This window comes from Stenella coeruleoalba, assembly GCF_951394435.1.
Source record: "Stenella coeruleoalba genome assembly, chromosome: 3".
NCBI lineage: Eukaryota > Metazoa > Chordata > Mammalia > Artiodactyla > Delphinidae > Stenella > Stenella coeruleoalba.
In genome coordinates this window covers 130,344,652-130,361,255 of record NC_137148.1, presented here as the reverse complement: position 1 = coordinate 130,361,255, position 16,604 = coordinate 130,344,652, and the positions used below count along the sequence as shown (strand labels likewise).

Genomic DNA, 16,604 nt, shown 5'->3' with positions numbered 1-16,604 from the left:
TGAAACTAATAAGTTTGGCCTTTATCCTTTAGGCAATGAGAAGATATTTGAGGGTCCTAAGCAGTAGAACGATGTAAGCAGAGCTGTGTTTTAGAAAGAACATTCTGGTAGAAATAAGAGTCAGTGAAGGTGAGCAAGACCAGAGAGGCAGGGAGACTGGTGAGTTAAGAGGCTACTGCAATTGTCTGGGCAGGAGAAAATAAATACCTAAACCAAGGCAGAGGTACCTGAGTGATGGAAAGCATCAACATCATCACCATTCTGATAATATTAGTAGGAGCTACTGTTTACTGAGCACTTATTATATGCCATATGCTACGCTAGTGATTTACATAATGACCCCATTTGACATTCAAACTAACCCTATGTGGTAGGCACTAACTATTATTATCCTATTTCTGAGGTACAGGTTCAGGAGAGTTAGGTCAACTGCCCAAGATCACATAGCTAGTATGTGGCAATGATTCCAACTTAGGCCCATGTAACTTCAAAGCTCATCCTCTGAGCCATCATGCTAAGAATTAGCAGAAGAAGGTGGATGACTAAATGGATGACAATGATGACAGAAGGGGATAATGAGTTCCCTTCCAGAAATGTGGAATGCCATGGAATGCCATGGAATGTCCACATGGAGGAATCCAGGCTGGGGCTGAGGCTGAATTTCTGGAAGCCATCAGTGTGTAGGTGAAAGCTGGTGCCCTGAGAATGAACAGCTCATGGGGTGAGTACACAAAGCAGACCGCCTTGAATGGAAGCCTGGGGAACCTCAAACTTTATAGGCCAGGAAAGCTTCTTTTAAAAAGCAAAATACAGGAAATTCTCTGGTGGTCCAGTACTTAGGACTCAGCACTCTCACTGCCAGGGCTCCAGATTAGATCCCTAGTCAGGGAACTAAGATCCTGAAAGCCATGCAGCGCAGCCAAAAGACAAGAAAAGAAAAAAGCAAAATACAGTCACGGCAAAAGGAAAATCAGGAAAGAATAGGGCCAAGGAAACAATGAGTAAAAGAGTTCCAAAAATCGTACACTAGACTTAGTAGTATCAAATGTTACATTCCCAATAATAGGGGCTGATATTTTTGAGCACTTATTCAATGCCAGGTACTATTCTGAGTGATTTGTGTATATCAGTTCATTTAATCCTAACAACATTCCCATAGGAAGACACTATCCCCACTCGCAAATAAGAAAACTGCCCTGTCCCAGGTCCTATGGCTTATAAGCAGTGGAGCAGAGGTAAGTGCTGGGAAATATTCTAGAAGAAAATATATCAAGGAATTAATAATGTTTGCTTCTGTGTGGTTGGGATTATGGGTGTTTTTATTTTCTCTTTCTCGTTAGACTATTATTTTCTGCCATTATGAGTAGCATTTGGTGAACAGCATTAATGAATATCCCAGGCCTCTTCCGAAGCTGAAGTTTCATAATTTTTTTACGAAAAAAAATCTTTCCTTTTTAGAACTCTAGAGCCAGAGTTAGACTGCCTGGTTGTTACATAAAGCTAGGCAGTCTAACTCTACAGATGGCACCCATGGCCCCTACACCAGATTGTCTTCCTCAGTAACGTCTAACATGTTTTGAACATTCAGTATATGCCAGGCACTGTTCTACCTGCTAACTCACTTAATCTTATCACAATAACCTTATTAGGCGCCATTATTATTCTTATTGCACCGATGGGAAAACTGAATCATAGAGCAGTTGCCCAGAATCACACAGCTGGTAGAACCATCAAGGTATATAGTAGACCCATCCATGAGGAAATTAAAAGAGTTATCAATCAGTACTTCGTGGGTGAAGGTGAGTTGGCAGGAATCCTAACCAAAGTGAAATGTAGAAATGAAAAATTCAGAGTTCAAGGGAAGCTAAGAAATTATGAAACTTCAGCTTTGGAAGAGGCCTGGGATATTCATTAACGCTGTTCACCAAATGCCAGGCATGGTCGGATTGCACTTTCTGGCCGCCTGTGCTTGTGTGGTCCATAGCACTAGTTCCATCTAATGAGTGGTGAGCAGACATGACACATGTCACTTCTAGGCCAGCTGATTGCCAGTAAAAGACCCTTCAGAGCACTCTTTCCCTCTGTCAGAGCAATCTGCAGCAGTGGGAATGGTGGCTGCTAAAACAACCTGAGTCCCAGAGCATAGGAACATGGAGACGAGCCTCAGCTGACCCACAGTGGACATGTGGCATGAATGAGAAATAAACCTGGCTGATACCAAGCCTGAAGTGACCTGGGTGGGGAAACTGAGGGCCCAAAAGGACAGAGATCCGCCCAGCAACACAAAGCTGGCTACCTAGAGGCACCGAGCGGCAAAAATCCACATCCGGCATCCCATCCAGTTATCTTTCCTTCATACATCACTGAGCATCTTGCATATTTTGTAAGTCACTGCCCCTTCTAACCCAAAGCATATTCTGCTTCTGTAAATTAACGCAAAGGCTGAATTTAACTAATCATTGGCTAATTTTCATAAACTGTCTTCTAGTGCACACACTCAGAACTCAGTTTTTTCAAAAGGTAGAAGGAGAAGGCATGGGGGTGTCTGGAGGGGTGGGGTAGGGAAACCCTGCTCTATTATTTACAGAATCAACGCTAATTTAATTAAGTATTGACAGAAAGTGCTCAATATTGCAAATAGTTGCCACCCGTTTCTCCTGCAGTCTGGATCTCCTCGTAGTAACTGACTTCACTCCATCTTCCTCTTTGATGTATGAGGCCATAAAACAGGGAGTGAGTAAGTCACCTTCGAAGAGGCCTTTTGTCATTGCAATAACTAGAAGTAATTTATGTGCACCTGGAATTTGGGTTCTCTGTCTCTGACTAGGCAACAGACTGAAATCACAATTTGGATGCCAGAAGCCAATCAGAAGGTCAAAGTGACTCTGAAAGGTATCAGTCTGCTAAAATCTACAATAAGAGAACACCAGCGTCCATGCTCAGCAATTAGACTATCAGCAAAGATTTCAGACGCAGGCTGCCTCAGAGATAAACTGACCCTTCAGAATTGTCCCAAGTTGAACTGAGAAGGTCAGGCATGGATGTGTCATTGGATGTGGGCCACCCTAGGAAGGCCTTGGATAAGATGAGTCTCTGCAACTCAGGCTACCAGCCTGAGTTTTACTCCCAGCCTGGGATTTACTTCACCTTTGCAGGTATCCTGGGACACCTTCCCCATCATAACCACCATCCAAGTCCCTCCCATCCTTCATGACCCTGTTTAATTCCTGCCTCTTCTAGGAAGGCCTCCCTGACTATCCTAGCCTATGATATATACGGTATACTCTGACTTTACAATTCTTCGGGCACTTGTCACATTCTCCCTGGGTACGTGCTTTTTATGTTTGTGCGTCTAGACTCTGTAGATCATGTTTCTGTAGAAATAGGTTTCATCTCACGTGCCAACTGTGATCAATTAGTAGTGGCTGCCTAGAGTACTAGAGTGAGAAGTCCAAGGCTGCATCTGGGCTCAATGGTTAAGAGTGCAGTGATTGATTAACAAGGTCTGCAATGGGCATGGCCAGGAAAAATGAAAATGTGTGGCATATGTCTGTCCTCTATCCTGTAAACAGTGAATTCTTTAAAGATAGAGTCCATAAACTGCATTTATTTATATTCCCAGGAACATCTGCATAGGCACACAATGCATGTTCAAAAATTATTTGATGAATAAATACTTCCCATTTTAACAATGACCTAACTCTAATGCATTAATCACATGAATTCTAATTATGGGTCTTTCAAACAGCCCTTAACACACATAGGTATAGATTTGACTCCCATCAGAAATCTTTCCAAAGCAAGATTTTATATGAAGGATGGCTTTTGACACATCAGTCCCTAAGGTTTCTGAATCTGAAAACATTAATACTCAATAACTCATAGCATCTGTGCAGTTATTAATGATTTTTCAAAGTTTTTGCTCCTCATTTGGTTACTACATGACTTTCATGAGGTAAAAGTTTATTCCCATTGTACAGCTTTGAAATAACTTGCTTAATAGCATAACGATTAGTCAAACCAGAAGATGTAACCCAATAAATATTTACCAATCCTCCAAATAGTAAAGTAAGCCCTTAAGGTCCAGGCCAGTGTTTCCTGTAGTTTTTTCCCTGTAGAACACCAGGATTTTTGTAGGGTCACTACATGTCTTCTTGTGGTCAAATAAGTTTAGGAGACATTAATAGGTATTCCCTATGGTGGGACTTTTCAGAGCGTTTAAGACATTAATGCACTTGGTGAATTGCACAGAGGACCCTGGACATGAAATACTTCCCATCTATTCAACCTCAGAACCCCTTGGACAAGAAGCATACAAGTGCTATAAAACCTTTTGAGAAATCATTACCTGGGCTCATCAAACTCCCATCCTTAGTTTTTAATCTAAAATTTGCATCGAGATCACTAAAACGACAGCAGAGTGGTTAAGAGCTTGGGCTCTAGAATCCAACTAGCTTTAAGTTCTGGTCCCAGCACTTAATGGCTGTGACCTTGGTTGAGTCACTGAATCCCCAGCCTTGCTTCCTCACCAGGAACATGCAGATTCTAACTCCTAGGACTGTCATGAGGACTGAATGAGGCAAGGCAGGTAGAGCGCCTAGCTCACATAAGCACTTGATAAATGTTAGCTGATTTTATTGCCAAAGAGGCAAGAAGGTCAGAGTGGAAACTATTTTAAAACAGAACAAAATACCACAGGTTGGGCTCCCTGGGAGGCAGACTCCAAGATAGAGTTTAGCCTGCAGGAAGCTTTTAGAGGAGTGTCCTCAAAGTCAACATCAGTGGAAGGGAAGGGAAGAAAGAGAAAGAAAGTTGAGCCACCCCCAAAAGGGAGAGACCTGGAGATAAACTGACCCTTCAGAATTGTCCCAAGTTGAACTGAGAAGCTCAGGCATGGATCTGTCATTGGATGTGGGCCACCCTAGGAAGGCCTTGGATAAGATGAGTCTCTGCAACTCAGGCTACCAGCACTCGCAGCAGCCGGGACAAGTTCTCCACCAGAGCTGCATCTGAGCAGTGCACACAGTGTCTTGCACACAATGTCTACCACGCCAAAAACAAAAGCAAAACACAAAACAAAGCAAAAGATTCCTCTGACCCTCTGGGAAGGAAAAAAGGGAGTCTGCAGATATCAACCAAATCTAGTCATTTATTCATTCATCATTTATTAATGCCTACCATATGCCAGGCCCTGGGGCTCAGGGCTTATGAATCAGGTACTGATTATATAACAATAATAATAATGTCTTCTCTTGACTTTTTAAAGCATGAAAATAAAGATGGGGACACAGAGAAGGAAGAGATATCAAATCACTTCAAGCCAGGATATATTCTCAGGTGATCAGTCACCTGTCAGCCCAGTACGCAAAGGTGTTCATTTGAATGAAGAAAGGGACACGGCAGCTTTTTTCTCCCAAAGCAATACATCAAGTTGTTCTTGTGGTGACTGCGCGAGCTTGGCAAACTGTGCACTGCACAAAATTGAATTTCCAGGTTTGCGGAAGCCTGGGCAAGCTCAAGATGCATGAGGATTTATGGCTTTAGGTACTTAAAATGCCTCCCATTAGTTTGTTATGACCTTCTCCCCCTGCCCATGGCCCCAAGTTAACCACAGTCTGGGGCTGAGCAAAGGTAAACGGCACATCAGTCAAGCGAAAGCAGCCCCAGAGAGACAGGTGTCTGCCTGGCGGAGGGACAGAGAGAACAGAGTCCTTCATGTCCCCAGAAGCCTTGGCTGTGTTCCTCTCTCCCGTGGAGCGGCTTCGGTCCTCAGGGTCCACCTTCCCTCCGGACCTCTCCCATCCTCTCCATCTTGTCACTCGTCTCCCTAGTGGCCCCTCAAGCATTGTTCTTCTTTAGCAAAAGACAGCTCTTGTCTTTCCCACTGACCATCCCATCTGTTTATGTCATGTCTTCTCAAGAAGCCAGCCAGCTACTCTGCAACTAGTATTTCACATTTGCCTAGTACCTTACAATTTACTTCTGGGCCTCACGACCGGCCGAGAGGTAGGCACTGCAGAAGTGGTGACTCCCACTCCAGAGATGAGGGCACTGAGGCCCAGAGAGGCAAAGTGACTTGCCCAAAGTCACAAAGCAGAAGGGCGGGACCCAAGCCAGGCCCTCTGTGCCACAAACTAGCCTCACCGCTGCCTCTCAGCCCCAGGGGCCAGGCCATGGGTTGGCAGTGTACTCAGTAGGACAATTGATCCAAGTCACAGATTGGGGGGATTACCTGGGAATCCACAGGGAGGATGGCCATCCCCCCAGAGAAGGCCCATGAGTACACTACTGCGCAAATATATTATCCAACTTGGGCATACTTGGAGAAGCCAAAGGTTTTTTTTTTCTCAAGCCAAAAGTAACAGATTAAAAATTTGGACTAAAACAACATAGATTTTTTTAACTTCACTGCCCCAAGTGAACTTAGGAAATCCATGGGCCTCTGAGCCTAAATATTTTTCCTGTCAGTTAAAGTTCTTGTTTTAAAATTTTCCCAGGCACCCTTTTAAGAATGAGTCCTTGGCAGGTATTATTCATTCTACATCTTTTCTTTCACTCAGCAGATATTCACTGGGCACCTACAGTGGGCCAGGAGCTGTGCTAAGTGCTGAGGATTCAGCTGAGGACCAGGCAGAGGCAGATACCTGCCCTCAGGGGGTCTCACAGGCTGGCAGAATAATATGGTGATTAAACAAGTAAGTACAATGCAGAATTTAGAAATATCACTCTTTGTAACTCTGTTCATTGGAGTTTAAAATAGGACAACCTTTATGAAGAGCAACTTGGCAGTACCTATGAAAAATTTTAAATGTGCGTAGCTTAGGACTCAGCAGATGCAAAAGTAAAATGAAACAAAACTAAACTAAAACAGCAGATACTAGAGTAAGGGCAAAAGGTTATAGGTATGAAAGGGAGGGAGGGAAGGAAGGAGGGAGGGAGGGAGGGAGGGAGGAAAGGAAAACTTAAATACCCATCCAGAGGAGTATAAATTTAAAAGTTATGGTACATTCATACGGTAGAATACTACGTAGTCAATAAATATATGAGATAGACTTGTCTGTACCAGCCTGGGGAAATGTTTATAAAATATGCTAAGCGGAAAAAAGCAAGTTGGAAAACAGCGCATGTGTTATACCTATCTATGTATATGTGGAGACGTCTATATAGGCATATATGGACATCTAAATGTGTATCTATTTAAAGCCAAAGGGGAAAAATCAGCAAGGAGACAGACCAAACTGTTACCAGGGAATATCTCTGAGCAGTGGAATGGCGATGGTTTAAATGGATAAACTTTCAAACAATTTGCAAAGTAATCTTACTTTTGTCGTTTTGAAAACCCAGTTTAGCAAAATAAGGAGTATTAAATGTTCTGAGAGGGAAAGAAGAGAGAACTGTCTCTGAGCACCAAGCAGGACTTACCCTTCACTTCCTACCAACCCTTCACTTCTTACCATTTTAATCTGCTTATCCTTCAATCTCCAACATTTCCCAGCAAGACCCCAAGCATCCTGCAATTTATAACCCCACCTAGTGGCAAACAGGTGAATTTCAGACGCCAAACAAGAGAAATACATTGTTTTGCAAAAGGAAGGTGGATGTGGTGGACTTCACGGTGGAATGCTGCAAAACGACTAGTGACAAAAAGGGGTCTTCCAGAGCCCCCCTTACCTCACAGGTCATTATGAGGAGAAAACGAGCCGAGCATGTGCAGAGGCTGCTTCCCAGTTCACACACTTGCTTGTGCAAGAAACACAATTTCTCTTATTTTTTCTAACTCAGCTAAACTTCTATTTTGAGCTCTTATTCTGGCCAGATGGCAGAGACTTATTTTTAGTCAATACAGTGCTATTGGCTCTACCCCACCACCACTCCCAATACACAGTTTACACACATATAACACCAGGACCGGGGGAAAGTTCAAGGGCGGAGGGGTGTCCGGGAGCCAGTGTGCTGGGATTGGGGGTTTAAGTGTACACAGGCTACTGCAAGGTGCCCCATGCCTTCTCACCAGGCCCTTTCTGGCCCAGTGACTCTCCCTTGTTTCTGAGTCAGGAACTCTCGGCACAGTCAGGCCACCCCTGCCTCCCTCCAAGACTGGCCATATCATCTTCTTCCCTTGATACTCCCTTCCTGGTTCTCCGCCTGGAGGACAGGATGTAGGAAGTCTCTTCCAGATCCACAGAGTTCACCACCCTCACCACCTCTGCATTAGCCCTCCCCTCCACACCACAGGGGATCTTCATCTAGTCTGGTAGGGCTGTGGGGAGTGGTAAATCCCCCTGTCCTCCAACACTCCAGAAGTCAGCTGAGGGGAGCACAAAAACCTGGAAGCTCTGCTCCCATTTCCCCTAAGATAAAGAAGCCCGGCACAGAGCAGAGTGGGGTGCGATACAAGGGTGGGGAAAAGGAAAATATAAGGAGAAAAGAGCAGAAGCTAGTGTGCCATGTGAAAACAGTATAGCATGGTGGTTCAAGGTTTGGTTATATAATTGTCTGGGTCTGAATCCCCACTCTACCACTTACTAGTGGTGGTCAAACTATTTCACTTCTCTTCAGGATACTAGTATCCACCTCAGAGAGCCATTGTAGGAATTAAGTGAGATACAGAGATGCAGACACTGAATCAATCTTGTCACTGCCATTCTGCTTACAAATAGACTGAAATTTGACATTGGTCCATCATAATTCAATTCAGAGTTCCTTACACGCCACCCTCTGCCTAAAGGTGGGAATGTCAATTGTCTGAATGTGAACCTCATGCTGAAAGCACTTTTTCTTCTGAGGGAAGAAAGACAGAGTAGCGTCACCTTCTATAGTGGAGCCTCTGTAAGGAACTTCCAGGTCAACATCTCTTCAGCAATGTTCCCAAGGCTGAGAGAAGTGATGCTTGGAGCTAATGGCAACATCTACTCAAAGCCTCCTCAGGTCTTAATCTCGAAGATCTTGCTTAGAAAAGCCTTCACACAGATGTACCCTGTTGACACTGGGCATGCCCATGTAGGAGGCATGCCCATGTAGGGGCCTTCCCAGTGACAGGAACTGATTGAGAGAAGAGGTTACGGAAATACACTGTGACTGCCTAGGCCCTAGCAGTTAATGTCTGGGGAGCAAAGAATGCAGAAACAGAGACAGGACAGTCAGGCAGGAGAGGTGCCAAAACTTAAATAATAAATCAGTCACGAGGACCCCCAGACCCGCTTTGACAGTGAAGATAAATCTGAGAGACATTCCTAAGTTGCTCTGCAGATACTAAAACCCCCACCAGGTGGAGGAAGTTGACTGCATGCTGACCACCAGCATGTAGCCCCCAAACAGGTTGGAACCAGAAAGTTGATGATGTTGACTCCTGAAATACCACCCTGTTACCTCACCCACCAACTAATCGGAAGGATGTCTACGAGTAAGTTATGCACCCCATGACACCCTCCCTCACACTGCCTTTAAAAATCCTTCCCCAAAAGCCATTGCAGAGTTCAGGGCTTTTGAGCATTAGCTGCCCATACTCCTTACTTGGTGCCTGCAATAAACACTGCACTTTCCTTCACCACAACCCGGTGTCAGTAGACTGGCTTTGCTGGGCATCAGGCAAGTGGACCCAAGTTTGGTTTGGTAATACCATGAAGCCTTGAACCAAGGGAAAAGCCCTCTCTCTAAACAGATGAAGGCAATGGTTTTCCCAGCATTGGCATGCATCACCAGGAGGGCTTGTTGTAACAGTTTGCTGGACTCCACCCCTCAGAGTACTAATTCTGCAGGCTGGGATTGAGGCCATTAATGTTCATTTCTAAGAAGTCCCAGGTAATGATGATTTAGCTGATGGGAGACCATTCTCTGAGAACCACCGGATTACAGAAAAACACTGCTCAATAAGAAGAGCTATGTGGAACTTTAAACTAAGACAGGGACTTACATATGTAATTCATTCTCCCTCAGGGTAAGCTCACAGAAATATCACAGGAACGAGTGCAGTGATCTTTGGTATACCTTGCTCTAGAGTGAGGGTTTTACATTTATTAGCACTCATTATTCCCACTGGAATGGAAAATGTGACATGGCTGGTGTCTACAAAATTACCCCCAAATCCAAATACCACTCAAAAACCCACCTGGATAAGAACAGGGAATCCATTAGTCCTATAAATTCTACATACACATCTCCTCCCACCCATGGTCTGAAGATAAAGACTATGCTCCCAGCTCACTCTTATCCCTTCTGTGGATTGGCTCCTCCTTCCACAGACTCAGCAGGGCTAGGCAGCCACTGAACTAGACATCCGCCAGCTCACAAGTCCCTTCTCTAGAAAGTTCCCCCTGATCCATGAGAGGAGACAGAAGCCATACGACCTTACTCTCTTCCATTTCTGATTAGACCAGGAATGAATAGACCCAATCCAAGATTAGCCAATCAGGTTCACTCCTGGGAATTTGAAACTGGGATTCAGAGATATTCAGTCAGTATCTGAAATTGGCTAGACTGATAAGTATGAGGTGGGCAGAATTCACCAGATGGCCTGAGGAGCTGAAGAAACTAATCTATAGAGAAAAAAGAGCAAAGTAACTATGCATAGCTAGAGAGAGAAGATAAATACGTCCCCGTGGCATTCCAGACCCCAGCTTATATCTCTTCCTGAGGACTTCCTGGGGCCTTCCTTATCCCACCCTCAGGTTCCATGTGACATTTTATGTCCTCATCATTATTTTCCCTTTTCTAGCTGGAATCACTCATTTATTCAGTCCTCAGCTGTTTGTTGAACACCTGAGCTGAGCCAGGTGCTGTCCTTGGTGCTGGAGAAATGGTGAGGAACACTACAGACGCATTCTCGATCCCATGGAGCAATCAGTTCTGTTATTTGCAACCCAGAACACCTAGTATAGCTCCTACATCTGCCACAATATAGAGAAATGCACTCACAGAAAGAAAAGTTATGGAAAAATATATTACAGCTTATCGAACATCTACTATATGCCAAGCACCTTGCTAAGTGCTTTACATGCACCATCTCTGACAACAACCCTATAAGGCAGGAATTATTATTATCCCCATTGGCTCAAGGACACACAGCAGTCACACCTGGGTGGTCTGAATCTTCAGAGCTGCTAAGAGAAAAGAGAGAAAGTGCCAGAACATAAGCAGACACTGGGGAAAGACACATACACACAAACCCATTTACACTCACACACAAACTCATACACACACAGAATTCAGGCCAGCTATATCAGCACAGACTCAGGCATCCTCTTGGTCTCTGTCAGGTGCTAGCCTCTCTGCTTCATCTCCATCCTATAAGGTGACAAAAATCAGAAATAACCCTCCCTTGTCAGAAATATCCTTGAAGAGCAACTAAGCTTGGCAATACTTTAATCAGACAAAGGCCTTCCAAATGTGGCCTCCTGAGAATAGCAGGGATGCATTTCCACCTGCCTTTTAGAAAATGTGCCCTCCCTGGATTGCATATGAATGCTCTTAGGGAAATGCCAGAGAGTCACTTTAAATGCTTTCTGCCAGCAGGTCAGCACTTACCCACTGGACACCTACCTCCCCAGGAGCCCCACTCAGGTTCCCTTGCAGTTCCATCCCAGTCTGCTCCCTGCCAGGCCCAGGAGAGCAGGGAGCAGCTCTGATCTAGGTGGACAGAGATGTGACTAGTCCCTGCCAACAGCCCCTCCCCTCTCAGTACAGACAAGCAAAACACTTGAAGGCTGGCTGAGGCTCCGAGTCTGCGGAGTCTGGGAAGAACACAGGATTCTAACAGGCAGGGGACATTCTAACAAGAGAGGATGGCGAATCAGGGTGCAGAGACCCCCTGTATGCATGTCAGCTTCCTCATCTGGAAAGCTGGGATTCTCAAATCTCCCTTACATCAAAACAGATACCATTTATTGAGCACAAGCACTGCGCTAAACACATCTGCAAGTTATTTGAAAGAACCCTAGTCGATAGAGATGACTGTCCCCATTACATAAGTGACAAAACTGAGGTTCCAGAAGATAAAGCTGGGTTCACTTAGCTAGTCCTGGTTCACATAACTAGCAAATGGCAGAACCATCACTTTCCAAATTCCACACTCTTAGCCACGAGCTGGTTTCCTTTGACTTGTGTTTGAGAGGATAAACTGACAGTGAGGAGAAGAGGGCAGAGCCGCCAGTAAGTCTTCATAATTTGCCAGCAGTCAGCCTGATCTAGCTGGAACTTTGATTCCTCCCCTCCCCACCACCACCCCAAGCCCTTAATTATCTCCTAACACAGCTGCACACTTCTCAGGACCACTTTCAGGATCCTAAGACAGGAGGCTTAACCCCAGAAGGCCTTAGCTGCCACCCAGCCCAGCAAGCTCACAGAGCCCTAAAACAAACGTGCTAAAAAAAAAAAAAAAAAAAAAACAAACGTGCTGACAAACCCATATCCCATCATCATAGCCAGAAATTTTAAAAACAGAAATCTGAGACGTGCTGAGGGAACTGGGAAGTGGTATCAGAGTTTAGGCTTCAAATGCTTCTCTAAAGAACAATAGGAAATGTCTGCCTTAAAGCCCTATAGAGTGAAGCTTTATGATAAATTTGGGAAACCTCTTTGAAACTCTTTCTGTCTCCCCATCCTCTCTGCTGGTAAAAATCACTCACACATTTCATTTAGTATTTTCTGCTTTGTCCTCACACAAGCTTTAGGGTGAGCTCTCTCTCTCTCTCTACTTGTCCTTCCTGAATTCTCAAGGTTCTCAGCAAAAGAAAACAAAACAAAAACAGCGAAATATTCGGTCCTCTATGGGAAAAGAAATCCTCAAAGATACATGTCTCAGAAACAGAATGATAGGCTTTTATCTTGCATTAGATCAGGTATGTTTCCAGTTACAGAAGAGAACAACCAATATCTTACAGCTAATTGTAACTCTGATGTTGTCTGGGGTCTGTAGGTCTTTGTCACCCAGAAGACAAAATGTAAGTTCTGTTAGGGGCAGGCATTTTTGCCCCTTTTTTCCCACTGCTGTATCCCCAGTCCCTAGAATAGTGCATAACACATTGTAGGTATTCAATAAAATGTTTTAACTCTTTCGGGATCCATCCAGACCTATGAATCAGACACTCCGGGAATGAGGCCTGGCAATGTGTATTATAACAAGCCTTCCAGGTGATCCTGATATTCACTCAACTTTAAAAACCACTGAACTATGATAGAGGTCTGTGCTGTTCAATATGGCAGCTGCAAGACACACATGGATATATTTTTATTGATATAATTGACATATAACATTATGTTAGTTTCACACGTACAATGTAATGATTTGATACACTTATACACTGCAAAATGATCACCACAGGAAGTTTACTTAACATCCATCACCACACACAGTAACAAAAAAAATTTTTTCTTATGATGAGAACTTTTAAGATCCACTCCCTTAGCAACTTTCAAATATACAATACAGTGTTAAATATAGCTACTATTAAAATATCTTTAATAAATAGGCAAAATCACCTAAGCATACACAACACACACACACACACACCCCCTCTGGGGTAGGCAGACTTAAAAAATAGCTCCCAGTGATTCCCATTTCCTAGTATTCCTGCCCTTGTATAACTAGCCCTCTCTTTAAGGGTGGGCTATGTGCAATGACTTGCTTCTAACCAAAATAATATGGCAAAGATGATGGGATGTCATTTCCATGACTAGATGTCACTTCTATGAGTAGGTTACAAAAGATGGTGATTTCTGTCTTACCAGCAAAACTCTCTCTCTCTGGTTAGCTTGGATGAAGCAAGCCGCCATGTTGAAGCCCACATGGCAAGGAAATGAGGGAAACCTTCCGCTAACAGCCAGTGAGAAAATGCAGTCCTCAGTCCAACAGTCCCCATGGAACTGAATTTTGCTAACAATCACATAAGAGCTTGGAAGCCTATCTTTCCTCAGTTAAGCCCTCAGATGATACCCACACAATGACTGACACTTTGGTTGTAATCTTGTACACCCAGGAAAGCTATGCCTGGATTCCTAAGCCACAGAAATGCAAGATAATAAATGCTTGTTGCTTTAAGTTTTAGAGCAATTTATTACACAGCAACAGATAACTAATATTCCCTCACAGTGTAGAAATCCAAAACCTTCCCCAGCATTTCTGTGAATCACAGACTGCTTATATTTTCCTGTTTCCCCTGGATTTGAACTCTAGGTTTAGTTTGATTTAAGAACCATCTCACTGTTCCACCTACACTACCCCTATTCCATACTCCCTCAATCTAGCCATGAACCTCAGTCTCTTCTTTATTTCCAAGTTCTCAGAGAGCAGGTATAATAGGCTAACCAAAAATCTAAAAAGGAAAAAATAAAGAATGAAATGTCCCTAGGTGGCTTGGAAAAGCTCCAAAATACTGCTGCAGATCTAGAAGGCCATATGTATACACAGAGTTGTGTGCATGCTGAGAAGACCTGAGAAGATCCCAAGTTCTCATCTCTGGCTGACACTGAGGCTCTATTCAAGCAGGAAGTTAAGTCTGTACACCCACGAAAGCTATGACTGGCAGCTGTAAACAGCCTGGCTCAGCACTGAACATGTGCCCCAACACAAACACAGAGCCCCTAAGCAAAGCCTGGGAGATGTACTGGCCCCAGACGTTTAAGGAAATCTCTACCCAATCATTCCCCAACAAGGAAATTAAAATTGTACTCTAGAAAATATCTATATTTAACACAAAAGAAGGCAGTAATAGAGGAACAGAGGAACAAAAAAATATAAGCTGTATTGGAAAAGGTAAAGTCGCAAGCATAAATTTCACCTTCTTGGTGATTACATTAAATGTTAATGAATTAAACACTCCAATTAAAAGGCAAAGCTTGGCAAAATGGATTTTTTTTTAATGATCCAACTGTACACTGTCTATATGAGACACTTCAGATTCAAAACACAAACAGGTTGAAAGTAAAAGGACTGGAAAAGATATACCAAGCAAACAGTAACCAAGAGGGAGCTGAAATGGCTATACTAATATCAGATAAAATAGACCTTAAGACAAAAATTGTTACTAGAGACAAAATTTCTAAGTCAATCAATGAAGAATACATAACAATTATGTGTATACCTAATGTGTATGACAGAATCCCAAAAATACATGAAGAAAAACTAACAGAATTGGAGAGAGAAATAGACAATTCAAAAGAGACTTAGCAGACACATCAACCAAATGCAATGCATGTACCTCAACTGGGTCCTGATTTAGACAAATTTTATGTGTATGTGTATATATATACACACAAACACACACACACATGCAAGAAAATCAGGGAAATGTGAACACTGAATGAATATTTGATGATATTAAGGAATTACCATTAATTTTTTAGGTGTGATAAGGGTATTGCAGTTATACTAAAAAAAAAAGACTCCTTTCCTTTTAGAGGCATATTCTGAAATATTTTTAGATAACTTTATATGATGTATGCAATCTGGAAGGAAGAGGCAGAATACGAGGACTAGATCAAACAAGATTACTTATGAGTGGATAATTAACGTTGCTGGGTGGTGGGTCCATGACAGTCCATTTTATTATTCTTTCTTCTTATGGATATATTCAAAGTGTTCCATAATAAAAGGCTAAAAAAGGCAGAACAAAGCTACCTGACTGCTCATTCTGAGAAGCACTAGGACCAAAAAGATTACTATTTGTCCATCCACTCAAAATTCATTTGTTGATTATTTACTATGAGTAAGTCACGGGGATAAACATGCTCTTAAGTAGGCACAGATAAAAATACTTATAAACAAAGAATGGAAGATGTGTCATAAGAGAGGCCCAAATGCAGGGCTACAGGGAACTCATGAGGGAGAGATTATTACTGATGGGGACAAGGGAAAGCCTGAAATCACAGAATATTAAGCAGGAAGAGTCTCCACCGGAATCATCTTATTTACATCTGAAAAATCTGAACTCCAGAGAGAGGAAGTCAATGTCCCCAGTTACCACAGCAACATTCTAACAGAGCTGGGATTTATTTGTTCCGTAGCTAACATTCATAGAGAGCTTATTATGTCCTGACACCTTGCTTAGAACTTCACACATATTATTTCATTTAATCCTCACAATGTATTCCATTATTATCCCATTGTACAGAGGAGAAAACAGAGGCTCAGAGAGGTTAAGTGACTTACCCAAGTCAACACAGCTAGGAAGTGGCAGAGCTGGGTCTCAAACGTAGAAAGTTTGTCTCCAGAGCCTTTTCTCTTCTCACTATAATGGGATTTAACCCATAGTTCCATCACTCTGTGCTGGGTTACGCTGTAATAGGATACAGAGAGAGAGAGGAACAGATGTTTCAGGCAGAGGAAATGGAGGAGATTCAACTAACACTACTACTTTGCCCTATAGGGCTTTCTAGGACTGAACACCTAGAGAAAAGGACGTTATTGCATTAATAATTTTATGCCACTAAACCATGGTTGCCTCACATAAATGAACAAAATCTGTCCACTGTAACCACTTTCCATACAGTGATCTCTGACCGATTGCTCTGGTTTTCTGCACTTGAAAAACAATGCCCAGTTGTTGGGCTGCACTTCACAGGCGTACAAGACCTGTGCTTGCCCAGCTTCAAGACCGAAGAAAAAGCCT

At 43.2% G+C, this 16,604-nt stretch overlaps 1 protein-coding gene across 15 annotated transcripts in view; it reads right to left on the bottom strand.

The window, feature by feature from the left end:
- Positions 1-16,604, bottom strand: part of SGCD (sarcoglycan delta) — a 1,717,585-nt gene that overhangs the window by 1,651,410 nt on the left and 49,571 nt on the right. For all 15 annotated transcript variants that reach the window (XR_013827577.1, XM_079916704.1, XM_079916702.1 and 12 more), the window contains exon 2: positions 16,145-16,271. The gene's annotated coding sequence lies outside the window, so the exon portion shown is untranslated. The remainder of the gene's footprint in view (positions 1-16,144; positions 16,272-16,604) is intronic.